This window comes from Bison bison, unplaced genomic scaffold, assembly GCF_000754665.1.
Source record: "Bison bison bison isolate TAMUID 2011002044 unplaced genomic scaffold, Bison_UMD1.0 scf7180017864348, whole genome shotgun sequence".
In the NCBI taxonomy this organism is placed as follows: Eukaryota; Metazoa; Chordata; class Mammalia; order Artiodactyla; family Bovidae; genus Bison; species Bison bison.
The window spans coordinates 832,982-843,028 of NW_011494920.1; the positions used below are offsets into that span (position 1 = coordinate 832,982).

Below are 10,047 nucleotides of genomic sequence, written 5' to 3' on the forward strand. Positions count from 1 at the left end.
ATAATCAATAAAGCAGAAATAGATGTTTTTCTGGAACTCTCTTGTTTTTCCATGATCCAGCGGATGCTGGCAATTTGATCTCTGGTTCCTCTGCTTTTTCTAAAACCAGCTTGAACATCAGGAAGTTCACGGTTCATGTATTGCTGAAGCCTGGCTTGGAGAATTTTGAGCATTACTTTACTAGCGTGTGAGATGAGTGCAACTGTGCGGTAGTTTGAGCATTCTTTGGCATTGCCTTTCTTTGGGATTGGAATGAAAACTGACCTTTTCCAGTCCTGTGGCCACTGCTGAGTTTTCCAACTTTGCTGGCATATTGAGTGCAGCACGTTCACAGCATCATCTTTCAGGATTTGAAAGAGCTCAACTGGAATTCCATCACCTCCACTAGCTTTGTTCGTAGTGATGCTTTCTAAGGCCCACTTGACTTCACATTCCAGGATGTCTGGCTCTCGATGAGTGATCACACCATTGTGATTATCTGGGTCGTGAAGGTCTTTTTTGTACAGTTCTTCTGTGTATTCTTGCCACCTCTTCTTAATATCTTCTGCTTCTGTTAGGTCCATACCATTTCTGTTCTTTATCGAGCCCATCTTTGCATGAAATGTTCCCTTGGTATCTCTAATTTTCTTGAAGAGATCTCTAGTCTTTCCCATTCCACATCAAAAAAAATCTTTTAAAAAATTCACAACAGATCAGCACCACCATAAGGGAATACAGTCCATTATAGCTTCCAAGGAAAAAATAAAGAAAGAGAGAACATGTAATTGAAAGGGTTCCTGCACAATTCACTTTCAGATATATCTTACTCAGTTATCATAGCAACTACACGTAGGATGAGAAGTTACCAATTTGGTCTAGAATTCAGGTTTTCTGTCTTCAGATCCATAGCATGTCAGCATGGTTTCAGACTTCTTAAAAAACAGTAACAACAACAACAACAGTAAATAAAAACCCTCCTGTGAATCCTTCTCTCATTACTGTACAGGATCAATTTTCCTGGTTGAAATGATACTTATGAAAATCATCTTGCCTAGTGGCCCAGCTCAGTAGGTAAGCTCCATTATCTCCACAGTTGGACAATTCTTGTCATTTTATTTTCTAAACTTTCATTTACAGGAAACAGTAGATGAACATTTTCTGCCCTTGGTGAATTTTCATTCTGCTATGGAACACACCATGGTTCCGATGAACCACATACTCTTTCAAAATTGCCCGAATCTAAGAGAGAGAATCCTCTGCATGCTCATTTTTAATATCTGGCTTGAAAAATTATCTGACAAGGGCAGCTAATTTTGTGTACCCTGAATGTTAAGTGTTTTAAGGCACCTGAATGAGTTATAATTCTTTTAAAAAAAATACCTTTGCCTTACATTTTCCATGATTAACTAGCATGAAGCTATGGTTAAGTAATAAGACTTAAAAGGATTCTGTAAAGTTAATGAGAGGCATAGTTAATTATATAAGTATAAAAATTGGAATCTGTGGCAATATACTGTGGATTATAAATTTAATGTAACTTGATTTTTATCATTTACATGCATTATTCCATTGAAAGTCCACATGAAGGGCATGGAGAGCTTCCACCTACTCTGTCTGCTATTTTCACTTGTACTTTTATCGGCTTCCTGTATATTTTTGTTGGTTTTCAAAAGCAAGACTTAATGTCATTTAGAAAGCTAATCTTATTCTTAAATATTGACAGTGATATAAGAATATTTGTTGGATTAATTCTGAAAGGCAAGCAGCAGGTAAAATTTACACTTCAACACTAAAGATTGAGAGCAAAATTAAATTATACTCTGGGAGAAGATTTTAAAATTATCTCATCCAAAGGGAACCCTCCTACACTATTAATGGAAATGCAGATTTGTACATCTACTATGGAGAACAGTATGGAGATTCCTCAAGAAACTAAAAGTAGAATTATTTATATGATCCGGCAGTCCCACTCCTGGGCATATATCCAGACAAAACTATAATTCAAAAACATACATGCATTCTTTGTTTAGACCAGTACTATTTACGATAGCCAAAACATGGAAACAAGCTAGATGTCCATCAACAGATGAATGGACAAAGAAGATATGGTACGTATACACAATGGAATACTACTGGGCCATAGAAACAATGAAATAATTTCATTTGCAGTGACCATGGATGGACCTAGAGATTATCGTACTAAGGGAAGAAAGACATATATCATATGTTATCATTTATATGATATTCATATTATTCATTTATAAAATATATGACACAATTGAAGTTACCGATGAAACAGAAACATACGTAGAGAACAGACTTGTAATTGCCAAGGGGGTTGGGGGCAAGCGAGGATTGTTTTGGAAGTTTGGGACTAGCAGATACAAACTATTATATACAGAATGGATAAACAGTAAAGTCCAACTATATAGCACAGAGAACTATATTCAATATCCTATAACAAATAATGAAAAAGAAAAAAATTAATAAATAAATAAAACTATGGTATACAAGAGACTAAGAACATGTGGAATGATATGATAAACTTCAATGGGCTAAATATCTTAACCAGCAATTGTCTTTATTCTGTGGAAGAATAACACAAGAGGAAATGAGCTTAATTTCTTCAGAAAAAATTTCAGTCAGATTCCTGACATTCAGTCCTTAAAATGAATTATCAACAAGATGCGGTACACTTTGAAAACAGGCTACAATCTCAGTATTGGGTAATGTTTGAGAGTTTTTCCACTTGCAATATCATATTTTTTGTGATAAACTATGGGGGCTTCTTAATTTAGCAATTCTCTCAGCATTGAAAAATCCTTTACAAACATAAATAGATCTTTCTTTCACGCTCTGTCAGATCTTAAGGATGCTTATTTAAAATAAAAATCTTTCAGCCCTTCTTAACCTATAGTGCACCAGCTGCTGACTAAGAAATAGTAAGGTTGCGACTTCCATCTGAAGTAACAGATGCTGGAAGTCTTTGCAACAAAGCAGGAGACAGTCCCTCTGAAGCTATCGGTAGGTGCTTAGTTGGGGAGAGGATGTTAGGCAATGGGGCCCATGAAGTGCTGCCTTGAGCTCAAGTCTTCTAGCTGATCAGATAAGGAGAGAGGCAGACAAGATTCCAAGATACAATCAATCAAAAGAATGGGAGACTTTGAACACAGTTTGATACTTTGCATACATGTAGTCATGCTCTTAAAAACTTCCCTGCAAAATCTTGAACCTATCTTGTTACTGCTGTATTATTAAATACCACCACAAGTGTGATTTTTGAAGTATTCATAAGTTAATCTCTGATGGCATTGATGACTAACTGTCCCCGCCCCCAAAATTTGCCCTATTTCATAGCCTGGTGCTGATTCCAGGTTGTACTTGCTCAGTCAGAGATACATTTTAGATTTGTCCATGTAACTAGTGCTCAGCAAGGGAAGAGGAGAAGGACTATATTATCTCCATCCTGAAGCTTTAAAGAAGCTGGAGATAGATCTGGAGGTAGCAAACCAAGAGGCGCTGGAAGATGGTAGAATTAAAAGGCAGAAAGAGTTCTCTGAGCAATCTCTCAGAGGATAATTGTGCACTAATCAGGAATACCCACATAGGACTCTTACAGAAGTGAGAAGCAAAGAAAATTTGGTGTTTATTAAGTGGACTACCTAGAATAACTCTACAACTGCACATGTGCTCAGTCGCTCAGTCATGTCCAGTTCTTTGTGACCCCGTGGACTACAGCCCACCGGGCTCCCCGGTCCATGGGATTCCCCAGGAAAGAATACTGGAGTGAGTTGCCATTTCCATCTCCAGGGGAATCTTCCTGACCCAGGGATCAAACCGGCATCTCCTGCATCTCCTGGCTGGCAGGTAGAGTCTTTACCAGTGAGCTACCTGGGAATCCTACAACTAGAACAAAGTAAAGCAAAAATACCTAGTTTTTTTTCTCTTTTTTTAAATTCTTATTTTATACTGGAGTATAGTTGATTTACAATGTTGTGCTAGTTGCAGATGTATAGATAAATGATTCAGGTATATATATATCCATTATTTTTCAGATTCTTTTCCAATTTACATTATCACAGAATATCAAGTAAAGTTCCCTGTATTTCATAGTAGGTCCTTGTTGGTTATCTATTTTTTATATAGTAATGTGAATATGTTAATCCTGAAGTCCTAATTTATTCCTCCCCCAACCTTTCCCTTTCGGTAACCATAAATTCATTCTGTATACATCTGTGAGTCTGTTTCTGCTTTGTAAATAAGTTCATTTGTATCATTTTTTAAAGATTCCATATATAAGTAATATCATATGATATTTATCTTTTTCTGTCTGACTTCATATTTATTTTGATTCCTGGCTAGCAAAAGGTCAGATAAATGGTTACAATCCTAAAATAGATGGGTTGGTTTGGAACACGTGTATACCTGTGGCAGATTCATGTTGATATATGGCAAAACCAATACAATATTGTAAAGTTAAAAAATAAAAAAATAATAATAATATAAAAAAAGAAAAATTAAAACAGCTAAAAGGCATTTCATAATTACAAACATTTAAAAATGGCAGTGGTCATCTTTTTCATTAATGATTAAAAACTTATTGGAACAGGTTGGGAATCCCTTGTTGAGATAGCTTTCCTTGTTGGTAACTGAGAAACTGAAAGAGGTTAAAAATGTGGTTGAGGATAAGAGTGTGAGAGAGCAACAAAGGTCATTAATGTTTTTCTAGTCCAGAAATACTCAAACAAGTTACTCCATCTCAAATTTATCCTCCTTGATATGGTTAGTATCTTTCTTAAGTATCTACTAAAATATTAAGTCAGATTAAAGATGTGACAGCACTTGAAAACTGTCAAGCACTAAGAAATGTAAAGAATATCTTTGCTAATTTTGTTGTTGTTGTTTAGGCACTAAGTTCTGTCTGACTCTTTTGTGACCCCATGGACTGTAGCCCACCAGGCTCCTCTGTCCATGGGCTTCTCCAGGCAAAAATACTGGAGTGGGTTGCCATTTCCTCCTCCAGGGGATCTTCCCCACCCAGGGATTGAACCCATGTCTCCTGCATTGGCAGACAGATTCTTTACCAGTGAGAAGCCTGGGAAGATCATCTTTGCTAATAAATTAAGATAATCAGAACAGGTCTGTTAGATAGAAGGATGACAAAATTATATTAACTTCATTTTTTTCTGATTAAATTGAGAAGTTCAAGGAAATCTGCAATTACACATTAACATAGTCGTCTAGAATTAAAACGAGAGTGAGAAGTAAGTGGGTGATATATTTAAGAATGGGCTGTGTTAACATTTCAATGCAAAGAATGTATGTTTTTTTAGAGAATAAGACTATTTGAACAACTAGATTTTTTTTTTCAATGCAGGAAGCAAGTTGTTTTAAGACATAGCCATTGTGTATTTTTAAAAAATCTATTCAAATTTGCTGAATAATTATATTTCAGAGTTTTAAATGGACCACATATTATTTCATAAAGAAAAACTAATACATTTAAGATTTGTATTCATTTATGAGTTGAAAGACTATTTTAATTGTTTTGATCTGTTTCTGAGAATTTCTATAGCAACTGTCACCATAGTTTTTAGATTTTTCAGACAAAGCTATTAAAAAATTAGAAACCTTTCAATCACTGAATTTTTTCTCTGATAAAATTAAAGAGTATGGAATATGAAAACATAAAAAAAGAGATACATTTTTTTAATGCTTGCTTATGTCAGCTCTTTATCTTGGGAAAGTATTTCCAGATAGTCCAAAAAGATGACAAAGAACTAAAATGTATCAGAGAAATGGCTCGGGTTTATGTGTTCTTTGAGGTAATTAGTGTAACTTCTTTGCACTTGGGGAATGTCAAGAACCTAACTCTCAGGCCTGAGGATTCTAATTCTCCACCTGAGGGATCCACCAGCCTCACAACAGCTTCAGTTCTGGGCTGCATAGGAAAGCATGCAAGGTCCCTGCCTTGAAAGACATTAACTGAGCATCTTGTTGATTTTTCCTACACACCACCATCTATGCCATTCATGCCAGGACTCTGATGGTAGAGGACTAAGCCATGCCCCATAAAAATATTTTCATGAGGCACATCGTGTTCTGTATCTGAGCTAGGTCTGCCTACCTCCAATGCAAATTATTTGCCTGCTTGCTGGACCCTGAATCTCTTTGCCATCTCTGCTTCCTACTATATCCATGTAAGCTATGTCCCTTGTCAGCTTTCTATCTAATATTCTACAAAGGTCTCACCTGGATGAGGTTGTTGCTGCCCAAAATCTGATGCTATGACATATACAAACTGGGGAATATGAGGGTCCAACATGGTTTGTCAGAGTCTAACACTTGAGAATAACAGAAATTTTTTTAATCAAATTAATTCCTTTTTATTCAAAACCATGACACAGACAACAAAAGAAAATAATAGTAAGTCTTATACTTAGTGTTTATAAATATAAAAATAAAGCTTTAAGCATTTATTCAATTTAAAGGCAAATACTGATAGGATGTAAATATTTTAATTCACGAAGAGAAAATAAAAAATAGAGACCTAAGAGTAAACAAAATTATAAGAAATCATGGTAAACAGAAAATATGAACAAGACAACTGTAGTAAGAAATTAATTCACATTTTTTAACCCAAATTCTATATTTCATATATCTTTTTCTCAAAAAGTTCACTTCTAGGATTGTATTCTAAAGAAATAATGATTGATGTATCTAAGGTAGCTACAAAGTTATTCACTGCAGTTTTGTTTACCATGGCAAAAGTGAAACTAATGTAAATAGTCAAAGGAATCTATTTAAAAATTATGATATAGTGAGATACAATCTCATTAAATCATACAATATCATCAAAATGTTTCCATTAACTATATGAAGTGATTAAAAAATGTCAGAATATTAAGTAAAAAACAACACTAAAAACAATAGGATCTCATATTTAAAATACTTTGCTTGCTAAATAAGTATATATGTGTTATATGTATATATAAAAAAATTAAAAAGTATACATCAAAACACAAACAGTTGGGGGGAGAAAATTATTGATTTACATATAACTGATCTATAATTTCTAATTATTCTGAAAGAAACACACTTTTACATCTGTAATAAAAGAATAAAATATATATATAATCTCAGATTAGGCTAAAGAAAAATTTAAACATCTATAAATCACAGCAGGATCCTCTATGACCCATGTTCCAGAATGATGGAAATAAAAGCAAAAATGAACAAATGGGACATAATTAAACTTTAAAGCTTTTGAACAATGAAGGAAACTATAAGCAAGGTGAAAAGACAGCCTTCAGAATGGGAGAAAATAATAACAAAGCAACTGAAAAAGAATTAATCTTAAAAATATACAAGCAGTTCATGCAGCTCAATTCCAGAAAAATAAATGACCCAATCAAAAAATGGGTCAAAAAACTAAACAGACATTTCTTCAAAGAAGACATACAGATGGCTAACAAATATATGAAAAGATGCTCAACATCACTCATTATCAGAGAAATGCAAATCAAAACCACAATGAGGTACCATCTCACGCTGGTCATAATGGCTGCTATCAAAAAGTCTACAAGCAATAAATGCTGGACAGGGTGCAGCGAAAAAGGAGCCCTCTTACACTGTTGGTGGGAATGCAAACTAGTACAGCCACTATGGAGAACAGTGTAGAGATTCCTTAAAGAACTGGAAATAGAACTACAGCAATCCCACTGCTGGGCATACATACCAAGGAAATCAGAATTGAAAGAGACACATGTACCCTGATGTTCATCGAAGCACTGTTTACAATAGCCAGGATATGGAAACAACAACCTGGATGTCCATCAGAAGATGAATGGATAAGAAAACTGTGGTACATATACACAAAGGAGTACTACTCATCTAGTAAAAAGAACACATTTGAATCAGTTCTAATGAGGTGGATGAAACTGGATCCTATTATACAGAGTGAATAAGTCAGAAAGAAAAACACCAATACAGTATATTAATGCTTATATATGGAATTTAGAAAGATGGTAACAATGACCCTACATGCGAGACACAGATACAAAGAACAGACTTTTGGACTCTGGGAGAAGGCGAGGGTGGGATGATTTGAGAGAGCAGCATTGAAACATGTATATTAGCATATGTGAAACATTGCCAGTCCAAGTTCGATGCATGAAACGTTACTCAAAGCTGATGCACTGGGACAACCCTGAGGGATGGGATGGGGAGGGAGGAGAGAGGGGAGGTTCAGGATGGGGGACACATGTACACCCATGGCTGATTCATGTCAATGTATGGCAAAAAACACTACAATATTGTAAAGTAATTAGCCTCCAATTAAAATAAATTAATTTAAAAAAATCTATTTATGAGACATCTAGAGAAAATAACAGAAGAGTTTAAAAACACAAAGATGAGGAAGAGCTTAAAAGTAAGTGAAGCTAAAAAGTAATGGAAAATAAAGTCACCACTGGCACCAAAAAAAAAAATTAAATGAATTCAAAAAAATTTAATGACATTATACAGCCATTAGGTCTTCCCTGGTGGCTCAGACGGTAAAGCGTCTGCCTACAATTTGGGAGACCCAGGTTCGATCCCTGGGTCAAGAAGATCCCCTGGAGAAGGAAATGGCAACCCACTCCTGTATTCTTGCCTGGAAAATCCCATGGACAGAGGAGCTTGGTTGGCTATTGTCCATGGAGTCACAAAGAGTCGGACACGACTGAGTGACTTCACTATCACTATACAGCCATTAAAATCATGGCTCACTCAAGTTTATTAATGATTGTCTTGTGAAGAAAGCTGAGCGCCGAAGAATTGATGCTTTTGAACTGTGGTGTTGGAGAAGACTCTTGAGAGTCCCTTGGACTGCAAGGAGATCCAACCAGTCCATTCTAAGGGAGATTGGTCCTGGGTGTTCATTGGAAGGACTGATGCTGAAGCTGAAACTCCAATACTTTGGCCACCTCATGTGAAGAGCTGACTCATTGGAAAAGACCCTGATGCTGGGGGGGACTGGGGGCAGGAGGAGAAGGGGATGACAGAGGATGAGACAGCTGGATGACATCACTGACTCGATGGACGTGAGTTTGAGTGAACTCCGGGAGTTGGTGATGGACAGGGAGGCCTGGCGTGCTGCAATTCATGGGGTCGCAGAGTCGGACACGACTGAGCGGCTGAACTGAACTAAACTGTGATACAGCAAAGTAAAAAAAAAAAAAAACAACTATGTGTATATGACAAGCCCAACTAATAAAATATACAATAGATATGACATATTCCATTAAACTAATATATTAAATGCACATATAAGAAAGTTTAATACAACTATATTATGTACAACCCATATTATGACATACACATTATAGAAACAGACTGGAAGAAATAAAGTAAAACATTCATAATGATTTTCCTGGGTGATTCATAAGTGATTTTTTCAATGTTCATAGCATATTTTCATATTTCTAAATAAATATATTTGTAATCAGAGAAAACCTTTAAAATATAAAATAGGTATCAGTTACTAAAATCAGTCATTTCATTGATATAAAAGATGAGATTTGAAGAAGTAAATAAATGAAAAATAACAAAAATTAAGCCTTTTTTCTGTTTTTTTTTCCTAAATAAATTTATTAGGGTCATAGCTCAGAATCTAGACTTACATAGAATGATATTTTTAACAGCAGCAGCAAAAATCAATCAAATGAATTTCCTTCTTGTAACATTTTTGAGGCTGTTCTAAGACTCAGCCCTTGGAAAGAAACGATTTTAATATGCAATTGCTATTCTGTGTGTTTGCAGGTGCTTTCTTTCCTATAATTCATTAATGCCCAATGACATCACCAGCACTGGCCTGGGGAACAAAAGGGTACAGATAAGGGCTATCAATCAACCTTTTAATTTGCTAAAATCCCTTAATGAGAACTAATAACCCTTAATATTCATTTGCTTGATAAACAAGCCATTTGATTTGAATGGAAGGTCAACTCAGCCTGAGGCTGTTTTCCTGCTGTTCTGTCAGATTTTAATGGCTGGTGGGGGGGAGCTGCTCTAAAAAAACACAACACA

The 10,047-nt window shown here is 35.5% G+C and overlaps 1 protein-coding gene across 1 annotated transcript in view; it reads right to left on the bottom strand.

Annotated features, from left to right (window-relative positions):
- Positions 1 to 10,047, bottom strand: part of INPP4B (inositol polyphosphate-4-phosphatase, type II, 105kDa) — a 717,001-nt gene that overhangs the window by 644,512 nt on the left and 62,442 nt on the right. The window lies entirely within an intron of this gene.